Here is a 23,358-nt window from a genome sequence, read left to right as displayed (position 1 = left end):
GTCACGATCTCACGGTCCGTGAGTTCGAGCCCCGCGTCAGGCTCTGGGCTGATGGCTCAGAGCCTGGAGCCTGTTTCCGATTCTGTGTCTCCCTCTCTCTCTGTCCCTCCCCCGTTCATGCTCTGTCTCTCTCTGTCCCAAAAAATAAAATAAACGTTGAAAAAAAAAATTAAAAAAAAAAAAAAAAAGACATGGGGTGAGATAAGAAGTAGAAAATGGAGTGAATGGGGCGCCTGGGTGGCTCAGTCGGTTAAGCGTCTAACTTCAGCTCAGGTCATGATCTCGCGGTTTGTGAGTTCGAGCCCCGCGTCGGGCTCTGGGCTGATGGCTCAGAGCCTGGAGCCTGCTTCCGATTCTGTGTCTCCCTCTCTCTCTGCCCCTCCCCCGTTCATGCTCTGTCTCTCTCTGTCCCAAAAATAAATAAACGTTAAAAAAAATTTTTTTTAATAAAAAAAAAAAAAAGAAAATGGAGTGAGTATGAGAAGATGGTGAGAAGAGCGGTAAGAAAAGAAGCTATTGTAGGGGCCCCTGGGTGGCTCAGTCAGTTAAGTGTCCGACTTCAGCTCAGGTCATGATCTTGTGGTTCATGGGTTCAAGCCCTGTGTCCGGCTCTGTGTGGACTGCTCAGGCCCTGGAGCCTGCTTTTGATTCTGTGTCTCCATCTCTCTCTGCCCCTCCCCCACTCATGCTCTGTTTCTCTCTCTCTCTGTCAAAAATAAATAAACATTAAATTTTTTTTCAAAAAAGAAAAGAAGCTGACACAAGTGAACTGCAAACTCATGGCAGGGCAGCCATCCCCAGACAGGAAGAAGACTCGTTCAAGGATGAGCTGGGGCATGCAGACCAGTATGTTCCTGGGAACATCCTTGGCTTTGCTGCTGTTTCCATTTAGAGTTGTTTGCTCCCATCCTTTTCACTACCAACTCCTTCTACTTTACACCTACTGCCTCACGTAAGGCAATGCCCATCTTAGATGAGACCACAGTGTCAGAGCTGCTGAAAGCAACTAACAGCTGGGAAGATGGAGTTCCTCTTAATTATTTTGCAACTCAGCCCTCCTCCATCTCCAGGGCTACTTTGGTCACTTCCTCAGCCTCCATTGCACTTCCTACCACAGGCCCATCACAATCACCATACAGCTTCCTTTCCAAGAGAGAAGTTCAATGCTCAATGGAGCTTCCATGCTGTTGGCAACTATCCTTAAGAAACTCCAGGGAACTGTGCTTACTTAAAGAATTAGAAACTGGAGTAAAAAAATAAAATTGTTTTGCATTCTGTAGTGGGGTGAGGTAGGAAAGAACCTAGTGGGGAAGTAACTAATGATAAGAGATGGTGGCTCTGCACTCAGGCCATTCAAAGAAATCATAGTCTGGGACTATGTGAAGCCTAAGGATTTTTTCACAATACTATAGACCAAATGGTCTTACAAGACCATATACAGAACATTTCATCCAAGAGCAGCATAATACACTTTCTTCACAAGTGCACATGGAACATTTTCTAGGGTAGATCCTATAAAACAAAATATTCAAGAAAATGTAAATTATATATCAAGTATCATTTCACATCACGATGGAATGACCTAGAAATCAATAACAGAATGAAAGCTGGAAATTTCACAAATACATGGTAATTAACAGTCATGAACAACCAATGGATTGAAGATGAACTCAAAAAGTGAATAAAAGAATAGCCAAATTATGGAAAGAGCCTAAATGTCCATCAACTTATGAATGAATGAAGAAGTTATGGTTTATATATACAATGGAATACTACTTGGCAACGAGAAAGAATGAAATATGGCCTTTTGTAGCAACGTGGATGGAACTGGAGAGTGTTATGCTAAGTGAAATAAGTCATACAGAGAAAGACAGATACCATATGTTTTCACTCTTATGTGGATCCTGACAAACTTAACAGAAGACAATGGCAGAGGGGAAGGGGGAAAAAAAGTTACAGAGAGGGAAGGAGGCAAACCATAAGAGACACTTAAAAACTGAGAATAAACTGAGGGTTGATGGGGGGGGAGGGGAAAATGGGTGATGGACATTGAGGAGGGCATCTGTTGGGATGAGCACTGGGTGTTCTATGGAAACCAATTTGACAATAAATTTCATATTAAAAAAAAGAATATCTTAAAACAAATGAAAATGGAAATACAACATGCCAAACTTACGGAATGCAGCAAACGTAAATCTAACAGGGAAATCTTTGGCAACATAATGCATACATCAAGGAAAGAAGAAAAATCTCAAAGTACCTATCTTAAACCTCATGGAACTAGGAAAAGAAGAACAAACTAAACCAAAAGTTACCAAAAGAAAGGAAATAATAAAAATTAGAGCAGAAATAAATGAAAGAGAGAATAGGAAGACAATAGAAAAGATTAACAAACCAAAAGTTGGTACTTTGAAAAGATAAACAAAACTGACAAACTTTTACCTAAATTAACCAAGAAAAAAAAGAGCTTAAATACATAAAATTATAAATGCAAAAGAAGACATTTGATAGCACAGAAACTAAGGGGATTATATGAGACTACTATGAACAAATAGATGCCAACAATTAAAACATAGAAGAAATGGGATGCCTGGGTGGCTCAGTCGGTTGAGCATACAACTTTGGCTCAAGTCATGATCTCGTGGTTTGTGAGTTCGAGCCCTGTGTCAGGCTCTGTACGAACAGCTCAGGGCCTGGAGCCTGCTTCAGATTCTGTGTCTCCCTCTCTTTCTGCCCCTCCCCTGCTCACATGCTGTCTCTCTCTCTCTCAAAAATAAATAAAAATTAAAAAATAGAAGAAATGGATATATTCCTAGAAACATACAACCTACCAAGAATCATGAATAAATCATAAAGAAATTAAAATTCTGAACAGACCAATAATTTGTAAGGAGATTGAATCCATAATATAAAACCTCCCAGCAAAGAAAAGCCGAGGACCACATGGTTTCAATGGTGTTTTTTACCAAACATTTTAAAAACGAATTAATTCTAGTCCTTCTTAAAATCATCTCAAAAAATTGAAGAGGAGGGAGTACTTCCAAACTTATGTTATTAGATCAGCATTATCCAGATGCCAAAGCCAGATGAGAACACTGCAAGAAGAAAAAAAAAGAAAAAAACAAACAACTGCAGGCCAACATCATGAATGTACGTGCAGAAATTCTCAACAAAATACTAACAAACTGAATTCAAAATCATATTAAAAGGATTATAAAACATGATGATCAAGTGGGATTCATCCCTGGGGTGCAAAGATGGTTTAAAATGTGCAGTCAATAAATGGGATGCATCACATTAATAGAATGAAATATTAAAAAAAAAAAAACACTTATGATAAAAACCCTCAACCAAATGGATATAGAAGGAATGATGGAATGTACTCCAACATAATAAAGGCCATATATTTAGCAAGCCCATGTCTAATGTCATACTTAACAATGAAAATCTGAAAGCCTTTTCTCTAAGATCAGGAACAAGGCAAGGATGCCCACTCTCACCATTTTTATTTGACATAGTATTGGAAGTCCCAGCTGGAGAAAGTAGGCAAAAAAAAAAAAAAAAAAAAAAAAAAAAAAAAAAAAAAAAAAAAAAAAAGAAAGAAAGAAAAAGAAAAGAAAAGAAAGAAATAAAGAAATAAAAGGCATCCAAATTGGAAAGGAGAAGTAAAACTGTCACTATATGCAGATGGCATGTTATTATATATAGAAAACCCTAAAGACTGTCAAAATCTGTTAGATGAATTTAGTAAAATTGCAGGATACAAAATCAATACACAGAAATCTGTTGCATTTCTATACATTACTAATCAACTATCAGAAAGAGAAATAAAACAATCCCACATACAATTGGATCAAAGAGAATAAAATACCTAGAAATAAACTTAACCAATGAGGAAAAAGACATGTATATTGAAAACTACCAGATATTGATGAAAGATATTGAAGAGACACAAATATATGGAAAGATATTCTGTGCTCATGGATTAGAAGAATCAGTATTTTTTAAATATCCATATGACTCAAAGAAATATACAGATTTAGTGCGATCCCTATCAAATTCCAATGCATTCTTTCAGTAAAATAGAGCAAATAATATTAAAATTTGTAAAGAGGTACAAAAAAAAGAAAAGAAAAGAAAACATGAATAGCCAAAACAATCTTCAGAAAGAACAAAGCTGACGGCATCACATTCCCTGATTTCAAACTATTCTACAAAGTTATAGTGATGAAAACAGTATGGTTTGCCATAAAAATAGACACAAAGGTCAATGAAATAGAATAGAGAGCCAAGAAATAAATCCACACATATATGGTTAATTAATTTATGACAAAGGATCCAAGAATATACAATGGGAAAGGGACAGTTATTTCAATAAATGTTGGGAAAACTGGACAACCACATGCAAAAGAATGAAACTTGACCATTATCTTACACAGTACACAAAAAATACTCAAACTGGATTAAAGACTTGAAAATAAAACCTGAAATCATAAAACTTCTAGAAGAAAACAGAGGTGGTAAAGCTCTTTGACATAGGTCTTGGAGATATTTTGAATCTGATACCAAAGGAAAAGCAACAAAAGCAAAAATAAATAAGTGGGACTACATTATACTAAAAAGTTTCTTCAGAGAAAAGGAAATCATCAACAAAATGAAAAGGAGAAAGAAACTGAATTGGAGAAAGTATCTGCAAATTTTATATCTGATCAGGGGATATATACATATCCAAAATATATAAAGAATTTATATAACTCAGTATCAAATAAATAATCTGATTAAAATGTGCAGAAGATCTGAATACATATTTTTCTAAGGAAGATATATAGGTGACCAATAGGTACATGAAAAGATGTTCAGTATCACTATCAGGGAAATTCAAATCAAAACCACTATGGGACATCACCTCTCTGTTAGAATAACTGTTATCCAAAAGAGAAGAAGCAACAAGTGTTCATAAGGATGTGGAGTAAAGAGAACCTTGTGCACTGTTGGTGAAGATGTAAATTTGTGCACCACTATGGAAAACAGTATGGAGTTTTACCAAAAAACTAAAATAGAACTACCTTATGATCCAGCTATTCCATTTCTGGGTATATATCTGAAGTAAATGAAATAAGTATTTCAAACATATATATATATATATATATATATATATATATATATATATATGCATGTATATATATGTATACATATACATGTACATATGTATATGTACATGTATATGTATATATATGTATATGTATATATGTATATATATGTATATATTCTCATTGGAGAATTATTTGTCATAACCAAGACATGGAAACAACCTAAATGACCATTTATGGATGCATGGATAAAGAAAATGTGAAATACACATATAATGAGATGGAATATGATTATGGGATATTATTCAGCCATTAAAAAAGTAAAACCCTTCTATTGGCAACAACGTGGTTCAACTTTGAGGGTATTATGCTAAATGAAATAGTCAAATGGAGAAAGACAAATACTGTATGATTTCACTTATGTGTGGAATCTCAAAACAAACAAACTCATGGAAACAGAAACCAGAGTGTTTGTTTTACCAGGAGAGGAGACTGAGGAATAGGAGAAATGGGTGAAGGTGGTCAAGGGTACACATTTCCAGATATCCTATGAATAAGTTCTGGGGACATAATACACAGCATGGTGGCTGTAGTTAACAATACTATATTGTATACTTGAAAGTTGCTAAAAGTAGATTTTCAAAATTCTCACAACACACACAACACACACACACACACACAATTGTAACTTTGTGAAGTGATGATGTGTTAACTAACCTTATTGTAATCATCTTGCAATACATACATATATAAACTCATTACATTGTACATCTTAAACATACCCAATGTTATATGTCAATTATTTCTCATTAAAGCTGGAAAAAATGCTAAGGGTTTTCCGTAATAAGAGGCCATGACCTCAATGTTCTTCCAATTTCCAACACTCGAACCCTTGTGTTTTTGCCCTGTTGTCCCGTCCTACATCCCTTTCCTTAGCATACCCTAATATAGGATTGGAACTTGCTATCAGTAACGTAGAGTCACACAGTTTCCATTCTGATTGCTTGGGAGGTTAGAAGGTGGGAGAGTCCCCAGAAGTGGAAATGTGTTTCTGGGAACTCAATCCAGAATTCTGAGCCCATTTTCACAGGATAATGACAAAGGTATTAATATGATCATGGAGCCCTCGTCTGCCCTCACTTGTGCCTGGCTTGTCCTAGCTTTCTATACACCCAGGCCCACTGTCTGCCTTTCAGTCCTTCCAACCAGGCCTCTGTTCTGCTATTTGTGCCCTCTGTCTGGAGAGCCCTTACCTCCTCCTCTTCAGCAGGTTAACCACCAAAAGTATGGTCTCTAGAGGGATGCTCTCTCTGACCTCCCTGATAAGATCAAACCTTATTACCAGCTCTCAAGATACTATGTGGCTCTCCTTCACAGCCTTCATTACAACTGCAGCTCACATTTTATTATTTTATCAATGTTAGTGTCTGGTTTCACTCATCCTTTTTTTCCCACTTCCCAACACAGTGTCTGATGCATGCTAGAGTAGATAAATTCTTGTTAAATGAATGCATGCATTTTTTCTGTAAAAAAAGATGTTTTATGTTCTGCCTTCGTTATACATGAAATAACTTTTGGGCAAGTCCAGACAAGAGAATTACAATGTACAGTATTTTCTCATTGAGAATTTGAATTATAAGTTTCAGAGAATCAAATGGGAAATAACCGTTTGGAACATAGAAAACATGGAGTTATAGTTCTTATATTTAATTCTAGGGATTTTTTAATCTTCTTTTTTTATAGTACATGTAATTAAATAAGTGTATTTTCTTATTATAAATAAAAAACCTTTTTGATGTTTGCATTTATCATCCTTGTGGTCATCCTACATAATGTTTCTGCAAATGGCCATCTTTCCTCTTAGAGGACCATCCCTAAGACTGATGGATGGCTCAAAGCAGATAATCAAACTGCCTAGTGACAGATTGTTTGCACTTCAGAACCTGTCTATAAAATTCAACCATGAAATGCATTCATTAAGTTTTTCATCCCTACGCCCATTAGTGTCTTCACTAGTGTCTAAATCCTGAGTACCAGAGGATTGGGACCACAGGACATTCCTGTGCCCTTACAGTCTAGTATGGAACTTGCTGAACAAATAACCATAGAACTGAAATTAATCACACATATTCCCCACTTTTCCTTATCTAATAACTGATTAGATGGTCATGATCCACACCCAGCTTTGAGAGGACTCCTGGTTAATAAAATAAGGCTTGAGCATCTGAATACTTACATAGCACTAAGGAGATGTTACCAAGGAGAATAGGAGATTGAGGGACATTTTTTAAAAGTTGTGCTTTTTTATTGTTACTATTTTTATTTTAATTCCTGTGTAATTAATGTAGAGTGTTACATTAATTTCAGGCATACAATATAGTGATTGAACAATTCTATACATTACTCAGTGCTCATCATGATAAGTGTACCCTTAATTGCCTCCACCTGCTTCCCCTCTGGTAACCAACAGTTTATTCTCTACAGTTAAGAATCTGTTTTTTGGTCTGTCTTTCTTTTTTTTTTTTTTCTTCATTCATTTGTTTTATCTTTTAAATTCCACATATGAGCAAAATAGTATGGTATTTGTCTTTCCCTGACTGGTTTATGTCGCTTAGCATTATATTCTCTAGATCTACCCATGTTGTTGCAAATGGCAAGATTTTGTCCTTTTTTATGGGTTAATAATATTCAGTTGTGGAGTGTGCGTGTGTGCGTGTGTGTGTGTGTGTGTGTGTGTGTGTATACATCGTCTTTATCCATTCATCTATCAGTGGACACTTGGGCGGCTTCCGTGGTTTGGTTATTGTTAATAATGCTGTGTTTTTTAATTGTTAAAGTAATACATGCACATGGTAAAAAATAATAAAGCAGTATAAATGTCATAAAGTTTTTTTTAAGTTTATTTTTTTCTTTTATTTTGAGAGAGACAGAGGGCAGCACAAGTCGGGGAGGGGCAGAGAGACAGGGAGAGATAATCCCAAGTAGGTTCTGTGCTGCCAGTGCAGAGCCTGATGTGGGGCTCAAAGTCATGAAACTGTGAGATCATGACCTGAGCCAAAATCATTGTACATACACATGCATATGTCTATAATACACATACATACACATGCATATTCACATACATATTATAAATATTATACATTATACATAGTATATTAGTTTATATATACATACATATATATCATACTATATATATTATATGATACTATATAGTACTATATGATACTGTATATCATACATGTATATACTATATATGCTTAAGCCACTGAATGTGAAATAGTATATGTTTTGCTATAATAAGTATAAATATATGCTTATACCTATGTATGCATACTGATTTGAAAAAACATGAACTACTTAAAAAAAAAAGATTTGGGGGATATATGTAACTTTAAGCAAGTATCTAATTAATTATTATCTATTTCTTTCACAAATAATGTCTGTTATTTTTATTTATTTTGACCCAGTAATTACAAGGTCATACTTTTCTATTTTTGCTTATTTTTTAGGTAATACTATATATATATATATATATATATATATATATATATATACACATATAGGTACATACAATATTATATATTCTGTGTGTATGTGTATATATATAATATAATATATATATTTATACGTGTATATATAATAGAAAATGTATTATTTATTATGTGTATGTGTTTTTGTGTATGAATATGAGAGAATGTGATCTGTGTGTTGTTTATATCTCAAACTCTAGTAAAGTTTTAGGATGTTATGATTTTTTTAATCTTCTCGCTATTGAATAATTATGTTCATTTTTTCATCTATTCATTATAATATAATGAGTTTTTTCACACTAAAACAAGGTGTATTTCACCTACTCCCACCCCTACACATACAACAAATCATTTAATGTGAGAATAAATTAACAGTGCCCCCCTTTAAGAGCCATAGCTCAGGTATTTCTGAGATGTAGTGAGATTTCTTAGAATTATAAATATTGGTGTCAGTTTGTCAATGATTTTCTCCAAATGCACAATGTTATTGCTTCCATGTCATTCACCATCTGAAAGCAAGTCTGATTATGAGACATGCAGGGCTTGGCAGCTTAAGGGCATTTCCTTGTTTATTAATCTATACCTTTGGGATATTGTTAAAATTACAAAAGGTCATCTCTTCTATGAGGGAACAAGTAACACAAGTATTTTGCCATAGCTACCAATGCAAAATTATTTATTGTCTTTTGGAAATAAAAGGGAAAAAAAAGATGGCATGCCTAAATACCGTTTTCCACTCACCCACAATTAGCATGTTCCAAACATCTTGGAGGGCGTCAGAAATATACTTCCCTTTGGGCATTTTCAGTGTGAAGTATGGAAGGACTCTTTCACACCTTTCATTTGTGCTGTTAAGACTTAAATCAGAAGTACAAAGTATTTTAAATCAACAGAATGAAAAGCAAACCTCAGAGTGGCTTTGCCTCCCATGGTGCTTGCCAAGAAGGCCAGGACTCATGTCAGCAAGTCTCTTGAAGGGTGGTAAATAAAAAAAGAAGCCACCTTTGACCCCTTCCTCATCTTTAAAACACACTTGAGAATGGCTTCCTTCCCTCCCAGGCTAAATCCAGTGTGCTCTGGGGCTGTCAGCCCTGCAGAAAGGCCCTCATTTGCCAAGCAGTCTGAGAGAAGACTAGTTGTAATTGGCAATCCATTTCTCCATTTCCATTGTACAGCCATCCCTGACAAATTAATCACAATCAAATGTTAGCTGCAGCAAGGGGCACCCTATGCGGCAGGGAAGAAAAATGAGGCCTCACGCTGGTCTGACAGCCGAATCTTTCAACTCACCCCATTAGACTGAACAAGGGGACACTGCGGTTTGCCTGTCACTACCACCACCCATAAACAAACCGTTCGCTGTGCATCTCGGAGCTTGGCTGATGCGATCAGGGCTTCGTTAGGTCCCACCAGATACCTGATCAATCAGTGCTGCAGAGAAAGGAGCAGGGCTTTGTCCTGCTGAGGAAGCAGCATGGGGCAGTGGCATAGAAGATTGGTGAGGACAGCCTGGCCCAATGGAACCCTAAAGAGTAATGCTGTGTCTGACCATTTGGAAGTTGGTAGAGGCCTATTGTATGCTCCAAATGAGAGTGTCTATCTGGCTGTGCTTGCTGCTGGTCTATTGTCTGTCATCTGTGAGCTAGGTAGTGAGATATCTAGCCCTTTCTACTCACTGATTAGAATTCACTTATTAGGCCACTGTCTCTACTCATATAACCCAAGAAACTGAAAATACCTTTTAAAATATTCTTCACAAATATGCCCAGCCCCTATTATAAAGTTTATAAGTCTTACCCATAGGAAAGCTTCTCCAGCTCTTCCCCAGGGCCTAATCACTCTCATTTTATTTCTTTTTAAGTTTATATATTTATTTTGAGAGAGAGAGAGCGAGCGAGAGCACAAGCAAGAGAGGGGCAGAAAGAAGGAAAGGGAGAATCCTAAGCAGGCTCTGTTCTGTCAGCGCAGAGCCCGATGAGGGGCTTGAACTCACAAACTGTGACATCATGACGTGAGCTGAAATCAAGAGTCCGATGCTCAAATGACTGAGCTGCCCAGGTACCCCTAATCATTCTTATTTTAGACATAATTCTAATAAATGTTTCTCAGCCCATAAGAAATTACCAGATGGCAGGAAGATCCTAAGAGATAGATACTCAACAATAAGAAGAGGCATAACAGTGAAAGATGACCAAAAAAAAAAAAAAAAAGCCAAGTTTGCTTCCCTGCTCTACCAGTACCGCAGAAGAGAACATCATATTTTGAAACACTTGCTCTTTGTAAAGGACAGCTAAGCTATGTAATGGGATACCTGCAATGTTAGGTATCCATTGAAGTGAAAGAGTAAGTATCTATTCAAGTCTCCTCTGTAATGCTCAAGAGGTGGTATTTAGCTTAATCGAATCAAACAAGAATCATAATGTCATCTCTTTTCTAATCAAGTTTACCCCTGCTTCTTATAACTGTGGGCAGTGGTATTCACAGCTGGGCCATAGACTTTCACAAAAATCAGTGTTGGGGTCTTATGGGTAGGTAGTGGAATGTTTTAATTCCCAGGAAAAAGTGATCATTTTTCAGACTATAGAACTGTGTAGCATCATTGTCTCTAAACTTTCCATTCTGCCTCTCCCAGACCAAATACAAATAAAATATAATTAAAATGTGTTTAAAACTTTTCTCATCTCTAGTACTAACTCAGAAAGCCACTTTTCCCTATATATTTAGGGCTAGAGATTCTACTTATTAACGAAAGTTAATTTAAAAAATGAGGATTATCTGAGGTCTAAATTATAGTAAAGCATTTCCCAGTACTAGACTGAGGTTATCAGTGACGTGTCCAAAGACATATAGAAGCCAGACATGAACACAGTATTCAGGACATGTGGCTTAGTTTTTCCTCAGAGATACATAATTTGACGTTCTCCCGATGATTAAGGTTTTTTTCTTTTTTGCGGGAAAAAAATATATGTCTGAAAGTATGTACATGAATTGCTGTTTTACCCTATTCTCTGAGAAAGACATAATAATTTCCTAAGCCTAATGCCAGCAATCTGAAGACTCCAGTGTTCATTGAATTGTGGGGTCATTATTTTTTTTTTTTAATGTTTATTTATTTTTGAGAGAGAGAGAGAGAGACAGAGAGAGATGGAGCGTGAGCAGGTGAGGGGCAGAGACAGAGGGAGACTCAGAATCTGAAGCAGGCTCCAGGCTCCGAGCTGTCAGCACAGAGCCTGACATGGGGCTTGAACTCACGAACCGCGAGATCATGATCCGAGCTGAAGGCAGACGCTTAACCGACTGAGCCACCCAGGTGCCCCATGTGGGGTCATTATTTTAATCTCTCCCCTTTGCCCCTCCACCCTTCTCACCTCTTGACCTAATAAAATTTTACCAGGAAGTGCAATTAATTTACCCATTTCTAATACTCAATTATTTTAGTTTATTCCTAAAAATACAAAAATACTTTTGTATTATGTTGGATTTTTCAATTTAGATTGAAATGGTTAAATACTGACTGAACTGAGGTGCACCTTTAAGTCAATAATAATATTTGTTACTATTTCTTGGATACCTATAAATGTGCCTGATGTATTATGTGCTATTTATAATCCTCACAACAATCTTAATGGATCAGTACAATGATCCCCACTGTACAGCTGAGGGATCCGAGACTCTGGGAGGTTAGGTAACTAACTAAGGAAAGAGCAGAGGTGGGATAGAAACCCGGCCTGATTCTTTAGAAGTGCACCTGAAAGCAGTCCTTCTCCTTGGTAAAGAGCTGTGCTCAGAGACAAACATTCTTCTGTTCTAAAAAGGTTCATGGTTTCCCATGCGGCAGTGTGTACCATTGTGATCCTAATACACATTCATCAGTTCTCAAGTCTGCAGGAAGCATTTGGTCTGGAGAATCAAAATTCTCTTTTTTCTGGGTGTATTCCAGCCTCTCTAGCTTTTATATCAGCCGAGGGGCTCAAAGACACAGAATGGGAAATCCATATGCAGCTGTGATGGTGGTGCTGAAATTTGGATATTAGACTGAAGCCATTGACCATTCTAACACTGATCTGTGGTGTCTACACAATCCCAGCTTTATGTACCACATCATTACTCTGCTTTGAAAATGAATTGTGGGTTTCTGGAAAAAGCTGAACAGTTGGGAAGGTGTGTCCCTAGCCAATTGCCAGGAGAGGTTGTGAGCTTGAGATGATGTTTGCAACTGACTCACAGTTATGATTAACATTTTAAAATTGTTTTTGTGCGTCTTAACTATCATATGTGTTAATAAGAACTGAGCATGTAGAAAAGAACTGAGCATTATTAGGTTAATAGTTTTAAAGAATTCTTAGCTGTAGGTTGCAAGCATCCTGCTTAATACTGAACTCTCCTTCTTCTCACTCCCTAACAAATGCTGTCTCCTCCTCCTTCAGCTCACATGTGCGCACACATGTGCACACATACATTTATTATGCAACTGTTAATCGTAGGGCTGCCATAGTTTTCTAGATGTTTTAGGTTAGGATAATTGATGGGTTGATATGAGGATCTTCACTCTCTTTTTAAGTCTTATTTATCCTTCAGATATGATTTTGTGTGTGTATTTATTACATATCCAGTATATTTACATATATACAAACAAGCACAGATATAGATAGATAGATAGATAGATAGATAGATAGATAGATATAGATATACACACATGGATATCTATTAAATATATTCTTAAGATTTCCTTTTGCAATTCCAAGAGAAGAAATACAACATTCCAGACCAAGTTTCTTTAAAGAAATGCTTTGAACTGTGCAGGTGACCTGTCATGGAGAGGAACTGGGGATGGTAGATAGTTTGGGGCACTTACCTTGTGCTTTCTGCCTGCTAGTCTGTAAATTGCTTTATGTATAGTAATCCATTTATTTTGCAAAAGAATCTGTAGCATAATCTCTGTTACTCTTGATGATGAGGAAATTCAGAATAGCTAAGCAACTGTCTCAATCCCATGCAGAGACCACCAGTGTCAGAATGTTGACTAGACCCAGGCGTCTTGACTTCAGATTGCATTTGCTTAGCCGACAGCAAGAATTACATCCTTATGTTGTTTAGAGGCTTTCTTCTTGTGCATTTTCTGGGACCCTGGGCTTCCTGGAAGTAGAGAAGTATTTCACCAGACAACAGTGGGCCCATTTAATAGAAAAACAGTAGAATAGTTAATTGCTCCTTTCAAACTAGCAATGTTAGCCATGATGTATATAATGAGTATACATATTGGTCCCACTTCTCTGTCAGCAGTTTAACAGAGATTCCAGTTTGTGGCAGCTTGTCCATGATTATGGACACTGATTAATGAGTTGTCACTGTTTTATTGTATATAGGTAATCAGGGGCAGGAATAAAAGTATCTCTAGCATCTGAGCAGCCCAGAACATTCAACAAGTGATAAATGAAACCATCCGGGCCCTTCAGATATGTGATTTATGTACATACCCTTGGATGACTGCACTTACCATAAAACATACAAAGCAATCCTTACACAACATACTGATGCCTTTAAATTTAAGAGTTCTGCTTGTGAAATATCATATGGCTTTGAGCAAGCAACTGTCAGGCCTGTCAAAATCTTTTCATAAGGGGTAGTCTATAAAATTATAATTGTGAAATTTGATGCATATTTTGGAGAAGAGTTAATTGCTAAGCTTTTACTGCAGATTTGCTTTCATTATCAGTTTTTCACTCCTACTGTAACCTCCCCACTCAGTTTTCCTACATGGGTTATAACCTTCTGGATGCTGACTGTCCTCTCATTCCAGCTCACTTTTTAAGACAAGAATTGATTGGCATTTTCACCAGTCAAACTGGCTCCTTTCATAAATCTATAAACTAAAAATGAGCCTTCTGCTTTGTGAAATCTCTTTTTTATGAGCTTAATAGAGACATAGACAGGCCTGAGGGATAGCTCTGTTGACCTCATCAGGTTTCTTACAGCAGGATGTCTCCACAAAAATGTGCTTTAACCATTCCCTTTCAGGGAACTATGTGTGTTAAGTGATAGTTGTGGTTTCTGACAGTAATTGCTGGGACAACTGGGATCCTAGAAGCAAATACTGGGAATCACAGAACTCTGGGTATCTGAAACAGAAAAGAATCTTCTGAACTATATGATCCAAATCTTCTTACATTACCCATGTTCCAGCGCTTCCTAAAAATGTGTCTCCTGTTTCTGCACTTCTGGGCCTTTGCTTACATAGTTCCTGCCCTTAGGAATACCTTTCCCTAAACATTATCTTTTCCATAAAAGTGCTTTGGATATCTCTTCTGCTCACCATCACCTCCAGGAATGTGTCCTTCCTTTGTATTCCTATTGTGGTTTGCTGTTTGAAGTAAAAGTGTGACTGCTTTTATTGCATTCTATCACAATCAGCTATTTGTGGTTATGAATCACATCCTGCAACTGAGAACAAACTCCTTGAGGGCAGAGTTATGGTCTTTGTATCCAGTAGGTAAACTCAAGTTGACCTAAACTAGGTCGTAGGCAGGGCTACAGATTCTTCCTTTCAAGTGTAGCTAACTTGTATGGAGCCTAGGAGCAACCCCAGGGGAAGGTCTGATATTGATGTCTCCTTCTCCCATATTCCCTAGTACAGTGGCTTCCTTTTGGAATCACCCAGAAAATTTATAAAAATACCAATGCCTAAGACCTGCCCCTAGAAATTCTGATGTAATTTGTCTCGGATGTGTCCTGGGCCATCAGGATTTGTTCAGTCTCTTGGGGATATTAATGAGCATCCAGGGCTGAGATCCATTGGGCTGGTGGAAGTGAAGTTTGCTTGCCTATCATAGGCTTTATAGTTTTTTATTCAGCTGTCAGTTTTTATAGTGGGCAACTGACCTCACACCACTTTATTTTGTCTTAGTCTTGGGCAGATAAGCTAGCACCTGCAAAGACTGAAACTGTGGAAGGGGAATGGAATTCATTTCCCCTTTTCTTAAAAAAAATCTGACTTTTGGACATCCCTTGGGCTGGATGTAAGGATTAAAATAACTATGATTGTCTTATCCTTACTGTATATGTCTCAAATTCTAGTGCGCAATTAATTTTTCTGTTACTTTTGATTTTATTAGAGGATTTAGAATTTGACAAGGATTTCTGGTCTGATTACTCTGCATCCAAGATGTTCCTACTTTGAGAAGCTAAAACTATGCAGTGATAGATATGGCAAGTACATAAAACCTTTTGGTGTTCAACTCCACATGCCGAATTGACCATCATCTCCATAATCTCTCTGATATCTACTTGCATAATCAGGTGTAATCTTGCAATGTTACAAATTTATTTCATGTAATTGAGTCTCAAAGATACGAACTCATGGAAATATTCCAGATGGAAATATAAAGCAACTGGATTTGCCTGTTTGGAGAATCTGCAGTCCCATTCACTTCTTTGAAATGCAGTTTTATCTGAGCATTACTCTGGCAACCGTGATGACCACAAGCCAGAATATGATTCAACTCATTTTATGTTGGTAGAAAATTTGTTAACAAACTGCTCTATCTTTGGTTGTGGGAACCTCTTATTTAGTCAGTTCCTGTTTTATGGCTAATGCCCTGATTTATTTGACCATTTTAAGACATGCTTTAGTTGCAGTTTAAATAAGTTTCAGGTCCTAAGAGGTATCTGGTGTCCTGTGACAATTCAGGCCTTTGAAGTTGCTTAGACTAGGATTCACATCCTATCATTTGCTCTAATTATTTGATCTCTAGTAGCTATGGTTTCTCCTCCTCTGCAAAATGGAGATAATAGAATATAACCTAATGGAGCTGCTCTGCATTAAATGAAAAAAAAAATATCTAGGTGCTTAATGCCACATCTGATTCACAAAGATCCTTCCATAATAAATGACAGATATTATTTAGTTTTATTTTTTAAACCTTCAATCACAAGTTATATTTTTCCAATTATTTCCACCAGTAAAAGGAAATTTGGGCTATAAATGCTAAAATTTGCCACACAGGGCTTGTTTTCAGCCATTCCGAGTGTTTCCAAAGACAACTTGTATAAGAGAGAATCCACATGTTTTCAGAAGCCTTGCAGATCAAGGATGACCATACCATTCATACAAATCATATAGGAACTAACTCATAAAAGGGAAATGTATTCTGCTTTCTTTTTCTTAGAAGGTTCAGAGTAATAATTATAACAGAGCCTCATTTTTATTGTCAAACTCAGGAAGATGTTTGGATTCCCCAGGGAAGGTAACTTTGTCTTTATGGAGCTGCTGCAATATAAACCAAACTCATCATCAGTGATAAAAACATGGGTCTAGAATTGTAATGTACCCAGTGAACACCAATGCTCTTATAGGCTTCTTTAGCATTGAGTCAGAGAACAACAGTGAGGTTATAAACATTATAAGATTCTTATAAGAGATGTAAGAATCTTATAAAAGATAACGATGATAAGCTGTTAAAGAAAGATTGTGCCATTTATTGAAGTGATGTCCACTGCATGCTATTACAAGATTGATATTAATGTTATTCACTTAGTTCTTTCAGAGTTCCATAAATATTTCCTAAGTCCCTGCCTCATTGTGTACAAGGGGCTTGGCAGATCTGAGCCAGGATGATGGAGGTTAGCTTTGGGCCAGTGCAGAGAAGTGCTCCTTCACCTGCTCCTGTCCCTCACTTTCAGCCCCACATTGGTACATCCTGGGTGAATACTGAGGAATCCTAGATCCTCTGGCAGAAGTTCAAGGCCTGCTTGCCATCATTTTGAAGGGCAAGGGGATCTTCCACTTGTGAACCAAATAAGACATTCTGGAGGTTTTCAGAGCTGTCCAGAGCCTACTTGATTGGAAGCATGGAGGATGAAATAGTATCAGAAGACAATTTGTAGGTCTGATGAGATCAAGGGATAAACATTTCTTGAGGGTATAATATCTCAAAACCATTGCTAAGATTTAGAGCTGGGAAACTGGCCTTTTTTTTTTTAGTGATGAAAATTTGTAGAGAGAGAATAAAATATCCTTATCTGTAATTTCTTTTTCATTACTATCTATACATTATCACTGCTATCTGTCCAAGTCGCTCCTGTCTACTGTGCAACCCTCCCTTGCTTGCCCCATTAGAGTATGGAGTTATTACAGTTGCTCATTTGCAGGCAGGACATAATTATCCAAAGTGAAGATATTTAAAGCAGAAGAAGGAGGCTAGAAGCTCTATATTCAATATGTGCTGAATATTCAACACGTGAGGCAGCTTCTTAACACCTGCCATATTAATGGCAGCCTTTCCCCCCCCCCCCCCCGCTACCCTTTTATAGAAGCTTCTTTGATGTTGCAGTGAAGCTAAATGCTCTCCATTCTGATCGTTATTTAATAATTATCAAAGACTCTTTCAGTCTTGATTCTCTAAACTGACCGAAGGATTGTATCTACCTGCAAAATCTCTAACAATTTTGTGAGAAGCAGGGCAAGGGGAGTGGGAAGTAGAGTATAAGTGAGAGAAGGTCTTCAGAGTTCAGGGGATGTAGTTACTTCTTAGTTATTTTTTACACTGTTTCCCACTCCTGAGATCCTATAGACAATGAAACCTTTAGGTTACTATTGTTTCAGTTTTTCAGCATTTCTCCTTATTTCTTCAAATAGGAGTGCACCAGCTTTTCCTTTTTTTTTTTTTTTTTTTTTGACCGTAACTCCACCCTCAGTGCAACAAATAGTTCTGATTGGTTTCCATCTTTACCCATGTGGTTGGAGTTTGTAACCTAGGACTAGCTATACTGAGTGATCTAGGAAGGGCACATGGCAGAAGTCTGGTAAACAGACTGCCTCTCCTCTTCTGGCTACAGAGGTTGATTCAAGCATGGGCGCATGGTCATTGATTCTAATAGAGAACCAATAGGTAAGTTTTTGGAAGGTACCAGAAAGAGTCACTACTCTCACTTCTGCTGAAATCGAACCTGTGGGAATGTAGACTTGTAGCTGCTTGCAGTCATTATACTACCATTTGAACTCAAGAGTGATGCCAACAAAGAGGATAGAAGATCCCAGAGATGGAGAGAGCCTAGTTTCAGGTGATATCATAAGAGTCCCTGGGTCAAGCCATTCCCAAAGCAAGACAACTCATAAACTTTTTAGTTATGAAATTCAACATATAACCTTGTTTACCCAGGCAAATTTGAGCTGGTTCATTTATCACTTGCAACCTAAATAGTCCCAAATAATACAAAATTACCATCCAAGGAAACTTTATGTATATTATATTACTTTTCTAGTTGTAAAGATGGCTTCCCACAGTGTTCAAAATAAAACAAAACAAAAATATTTTGGCAAATGGCTGATATTCAGTTTAATTATTCCCTTTCCATTATGAAGATCCATTATGTCCATTAGGGAAGCATTTGTTGTCATTATTTATTTGTTTTATTTATTTCATTATTAAAAACCGACTCTATGTTTCATAATTCTAAAAGTAAAGGCTCTAGCTTCTATTATTACGTACCTTCTAAATAAAACAAGTTCAAAATTGCTGAGAGCAGTTTACCAGAAACAACATCCTCTCTTATTCCATGTCTTCCTTTAATTAATGTTATAAAGCAGTCTCAATGTATCAAAACGTTCCCCTCACTGATACGGAGTTCATAAATGCACCTATGTATAGTTGGAAACAATGTGAGTTCACATGTTCCCAAAATGATCATTTAATCTTGGTATAACTATAATAAATCATGGGAAATAAGTCTATCTCATATTAAAGCAGAAAAATTAAGTACATGTAGATTAACAACCTACATTAAATATATATATATATATATATATATATATATTGGAGGGGCACCTGGGTAGCTCAGTTAGTTGGTTGAGTGTCCAATTTCAGCTCAGGTCATGATCTCACAGTTCATGAGTTCAAGCCCTGCATTGGTCTCTCTGCTGTCAGTGCAGAGCCTGTTTTGGATCCTCTGCTGATTCCCCCAGCCCCGTACCTCTCCCACTCAATCTCTCTTTCTAAAATAAAAATAAAATATAAAAAATAATCAAATAAATTTTAGGATAATACTTATAAAATGTTTGAATGGGAAGATTTTGGATGGATATTAGAATTGACTAACATATGGCAAATGGGAGAAAAACAACATACTTGACAATTAGAGGGTTAACATCAGAAAAAAGTAAACAATTCTATAGAAAAATTGGCATACAACATAAAGAGAAAAGTGATTAAAAAGGAAATACAAATGACCTGTAGACACATGGAAAGATCTCCAGTTATCAGGACAACAAAAATCAAAATAAAATGTAATTTTATTATCCAGGCCCATAAACAGAAAACAAACACTTCCTTTTCTGATATTTTACTTATTCTTTATTTCTGTAAATCAAAGAAGCAAAACAAAACAATACTCCCTTTCACAACCTTAACCACTTTGGGCATTTTTTTTTACTGTTTTGGTTCCTCTTTGAGGATGTTCAGGGTCTTAATAGTACAGGATGTTTGTTCTAGAGGGAAAGAGAGGAACAGAGAGAGGAGGCAAGCTGTTTCTTGACTTGATTAATTCTCTGTCTCCTGGTTTGGCCACTCTGGAATGTTTGGTGTTACTACTCCTGTGGCCACAGCACTCGTTCACCACTTTCGAGGACTGATTCTACAGTTTACTGGTCATATGTTCTTGGGAACATCATTTTAATGTCTCTGAGCCCCAATTTCCTCAACTTTAAAATAGGGTTAACAGAAACCCATGGAGGAGGGGAAGGAAAAAAAAAAAGAGGTTAGAGTGGGAGAGAGCCAAAGCATAAGAGACTCTTAAAAACTGAGAACAAACTGAGGGTTGATGGGGGGTGGGAGGGAGGGGAGGGTGGGTGATGGGTATTGAGGAGGGCACCTTTTGGGATGAGCACTGGGTGTTGTATGGAAACCAATTTGACAATAAATTTCATATATTGAAAAAAAAATAAAGAAAGAAAGAAAGAAAGAAAAAAATAAATAAAATAGGGTTGACAATTGCTACTACATTTACCTAAAAATCAGGAGACAATGTCACTGAAAGTTATGCAAATATTAGGGGGAACATGCATTACCTCTTCCTGGATGATTCACTTTGTATTTTATCTCTCTTTTAATCAAAAAGTGTTTTATGAGATTTAATTTAATTCAATAAACTGGCTGTGTGTGAATCTACATACCATGCTATTGAAATCAAAGAGAAAACAATATAAAAAGCCATGGACTCTGCCATTTGGAGGGCTATCTGGTCATGAAGAGATATTGCACATCACTGAATATAAGGTGCACTTTTTTTTTTTCACCTTTTCACACCTCTGACATTACCATGTCTTACAAAAGATGTTGCCATGTGATCGTATCTAATATTTGCTGTCAACCAGGGGGCAGTGTGGCATAGTTGTCATTGTGCATGCACAGACTTGATTACAGAAAGTGGGCAATATTGGAAATGGAATTCATACCTTTAAGCTATAAGGGTGCTATGCTCCAAATGCCTTCGTAGAAGTTCTCTTTCTATGTCCAGCTGGGCTCATATTAGAGAATATAGGACCACATCTGGCGGGATGGGCTCTTTTCCATTTTGTTTCTCCAGTAAAATGACTGCTTTGGGTAGATGCTTCTTTAACTTTTCCATAATGTGTTTTTGTATTAGATTCATGCTAAAGGGTACCACGGACTTTCTCCCCACATGATGGATTTACTTTAGAGGAATGTAGTAAGGTATCACAATCTAGCTATTTTATTAAAGTTTTCTGTTTCTACTCCAGCCAGAAGTAAGTTCTCCCTGCTCTGTGTGTCAATAAATTTCATTTGTATTTTTCATAACATATTCATTATGCTCTACTTAATAACAGGGCTATATGTTATATTTTTTTTTCTCTACTAGACTGTTCTTTCTACAAGGCAAGAAATAACACTGTGCCATCAAAGAGCATTGTTCCAGGACATAGAAGTCCATAGACTGAGTCCTTACAGTATTGTATATAGTACTTGCTGTATTATTGTAGACAAGTTAACTAACTCTCCTGTAGCCTTTTATTTTATTTTAAGGCAGGGATAAGAATAATTATCCACAAATTGTATGATCATTTTAAGCTTAAGTAAAATACTGCTTATGTTTATTATTAGTTTGGTAAACCTCCCCACTGTATACAGCCCAGTGTCCCACTCAGTTGGCCCTCAGTAAGTGCCTAGAGAATCAAATGAACTTTCTAGTCACTATTGCTGCATAACAAACCATCTTGAAACTTGGGGGCTTCCAATATCAACCTTAGGATTTTTCCTGAATTGCTGTATGTTTTGTTTATGCATTAAAGCCATAAGTGAAGACTTTCTATGTAAAAACAATAAAACTATAGACTTCTTTGAGTAAATGTGCTCTGTAAAAATAAGATTTTTTCAGTACTAAAACTAGATCACCTTATTTACATATTTTTTGAACATACTCATGACTGGTGGCATTTTTTCCCTTTTTGCTCTATGAACAAATCAAAATCACAGACACCACTCAAATTATGTTGGGATCCTGCTAGGTGAAAATGATATGTCTGTAAGAGCTACATGAAATCTAGTTTCCAGATGGAGTTTCCTTCTTGCCAATTTTGGAACAATTCCAAAGAGTTTCCCCTTAGAAACCATCTAGGTGAAGTGAAAATTTACTCTTGGAAAATTATTGGAGAGAAGGCTTGTGAAATGCAAAGGTATGACTTTCATATGGACAGTGTACACATTCGCAGATATTTTATGACCACCTTTGGGATATCTAATAATAATGCAAGTTCTCATTGTGTTTGGTCTTTTCTAAAAAGTAGAGACCACCAAAAATTAATTGCACCAAAGGAATATATCTCAAAATGATGTTTTTATTGTAAGGTAATTGCAAATAATCTGTAATCAGAAGTGATGAAACTCCTTACATCTGTATATTGTGTTTAATTTTCAAGACATGTCATGACCTCACTTTTATAATTATCAAAAAAATTGTAAGGAAGGAAAAGAAAATGTTATTACTATGGTATTTGGATAAAGAAGCAAATACAGCTGTGCCATTCTAAATACACAAGAGGCGTTTGGGTTCCACTGATGTTTTGGTTTATTTGTTGGTTTGAAAGCCACTTGAATTTTATTTAACCTCAAGTTTGGTAAAAAGGAGAACAATATTTACTGACTGAGTAGATTTGTTGTTTTTTGTAATATATTTGTGTCACAGTTGTCTACCTTTAAGGTGCTATAATTGCCATTTGGGGCAGCTTTCACACAGTGGATATCGATGGCCCATGACAAGTACAACCAAGAGCCAGTGGTTCCCAAATTTATCCACTAAAATATTTTTTTGTAATGTCAAAATAAAGTTCACAGGTCTCTATTCTATAATAAATTGAAAACTATAAACTCTGTAATGTTTTGCAACTTTTTTTTTTACATTTTATTAACTACAATGAATGCATACATTTTTGGAGTAGTAACCTATTCATGTATGAAGCATCTGTTCATGCTAATGGCAAATGTTAATACACATGTGGGTTTACAAACTCTTTTTTTCCCAAAACTCTTGAAGTAGCCCTTAGTCACCTAGGAGCTCATGACTAATGGGCTAGGAAGGTTTGGCACAACCAGGAGTGGCCAATATGTTGTATCTCATGTGTCAATGCCAGTGGAGAGGAAGGACCATTTACAAAGCTGTGTTGTAAAGGATTCCAAGTTCAAGTATGTGTTCAGAGCCAAAGAGTATGGTTATCAATTAGTTATGTC

General features: G+C 36.6%; 1 protein-coding gene across 1 annotated transcript in view; it reads left to right on the top strand.

The window, feature by feature from the left end:
• MACROD2 (mono-ADP ribosylhydrolase 2) overlaps positions 1–23,358 on the top strand; it is a 2,034,677-nt gene that overhangs the window by 1,476,300 nt on the left and 535,019 nt on the right. The window lies entirely within an intron of this gene.

The sequence above is a fragment of the Panthera onca genome, chromosome A3 (assembly GCF_046562875.1).
Source record: "Panthera onca isolate mPanOnc1 chromosome A3, mPanOnc1 haplotype 2, whole genome shotgun sequence".
Lineage (NCBI taxonomy): Eukaryota > Metazoa > Chordata > Mammalia > Carnivora > Felidae > Panthera > Panthera onca.
This window is presented reverse-complemented; position numbering and strand designations above follow the sequence as displayed.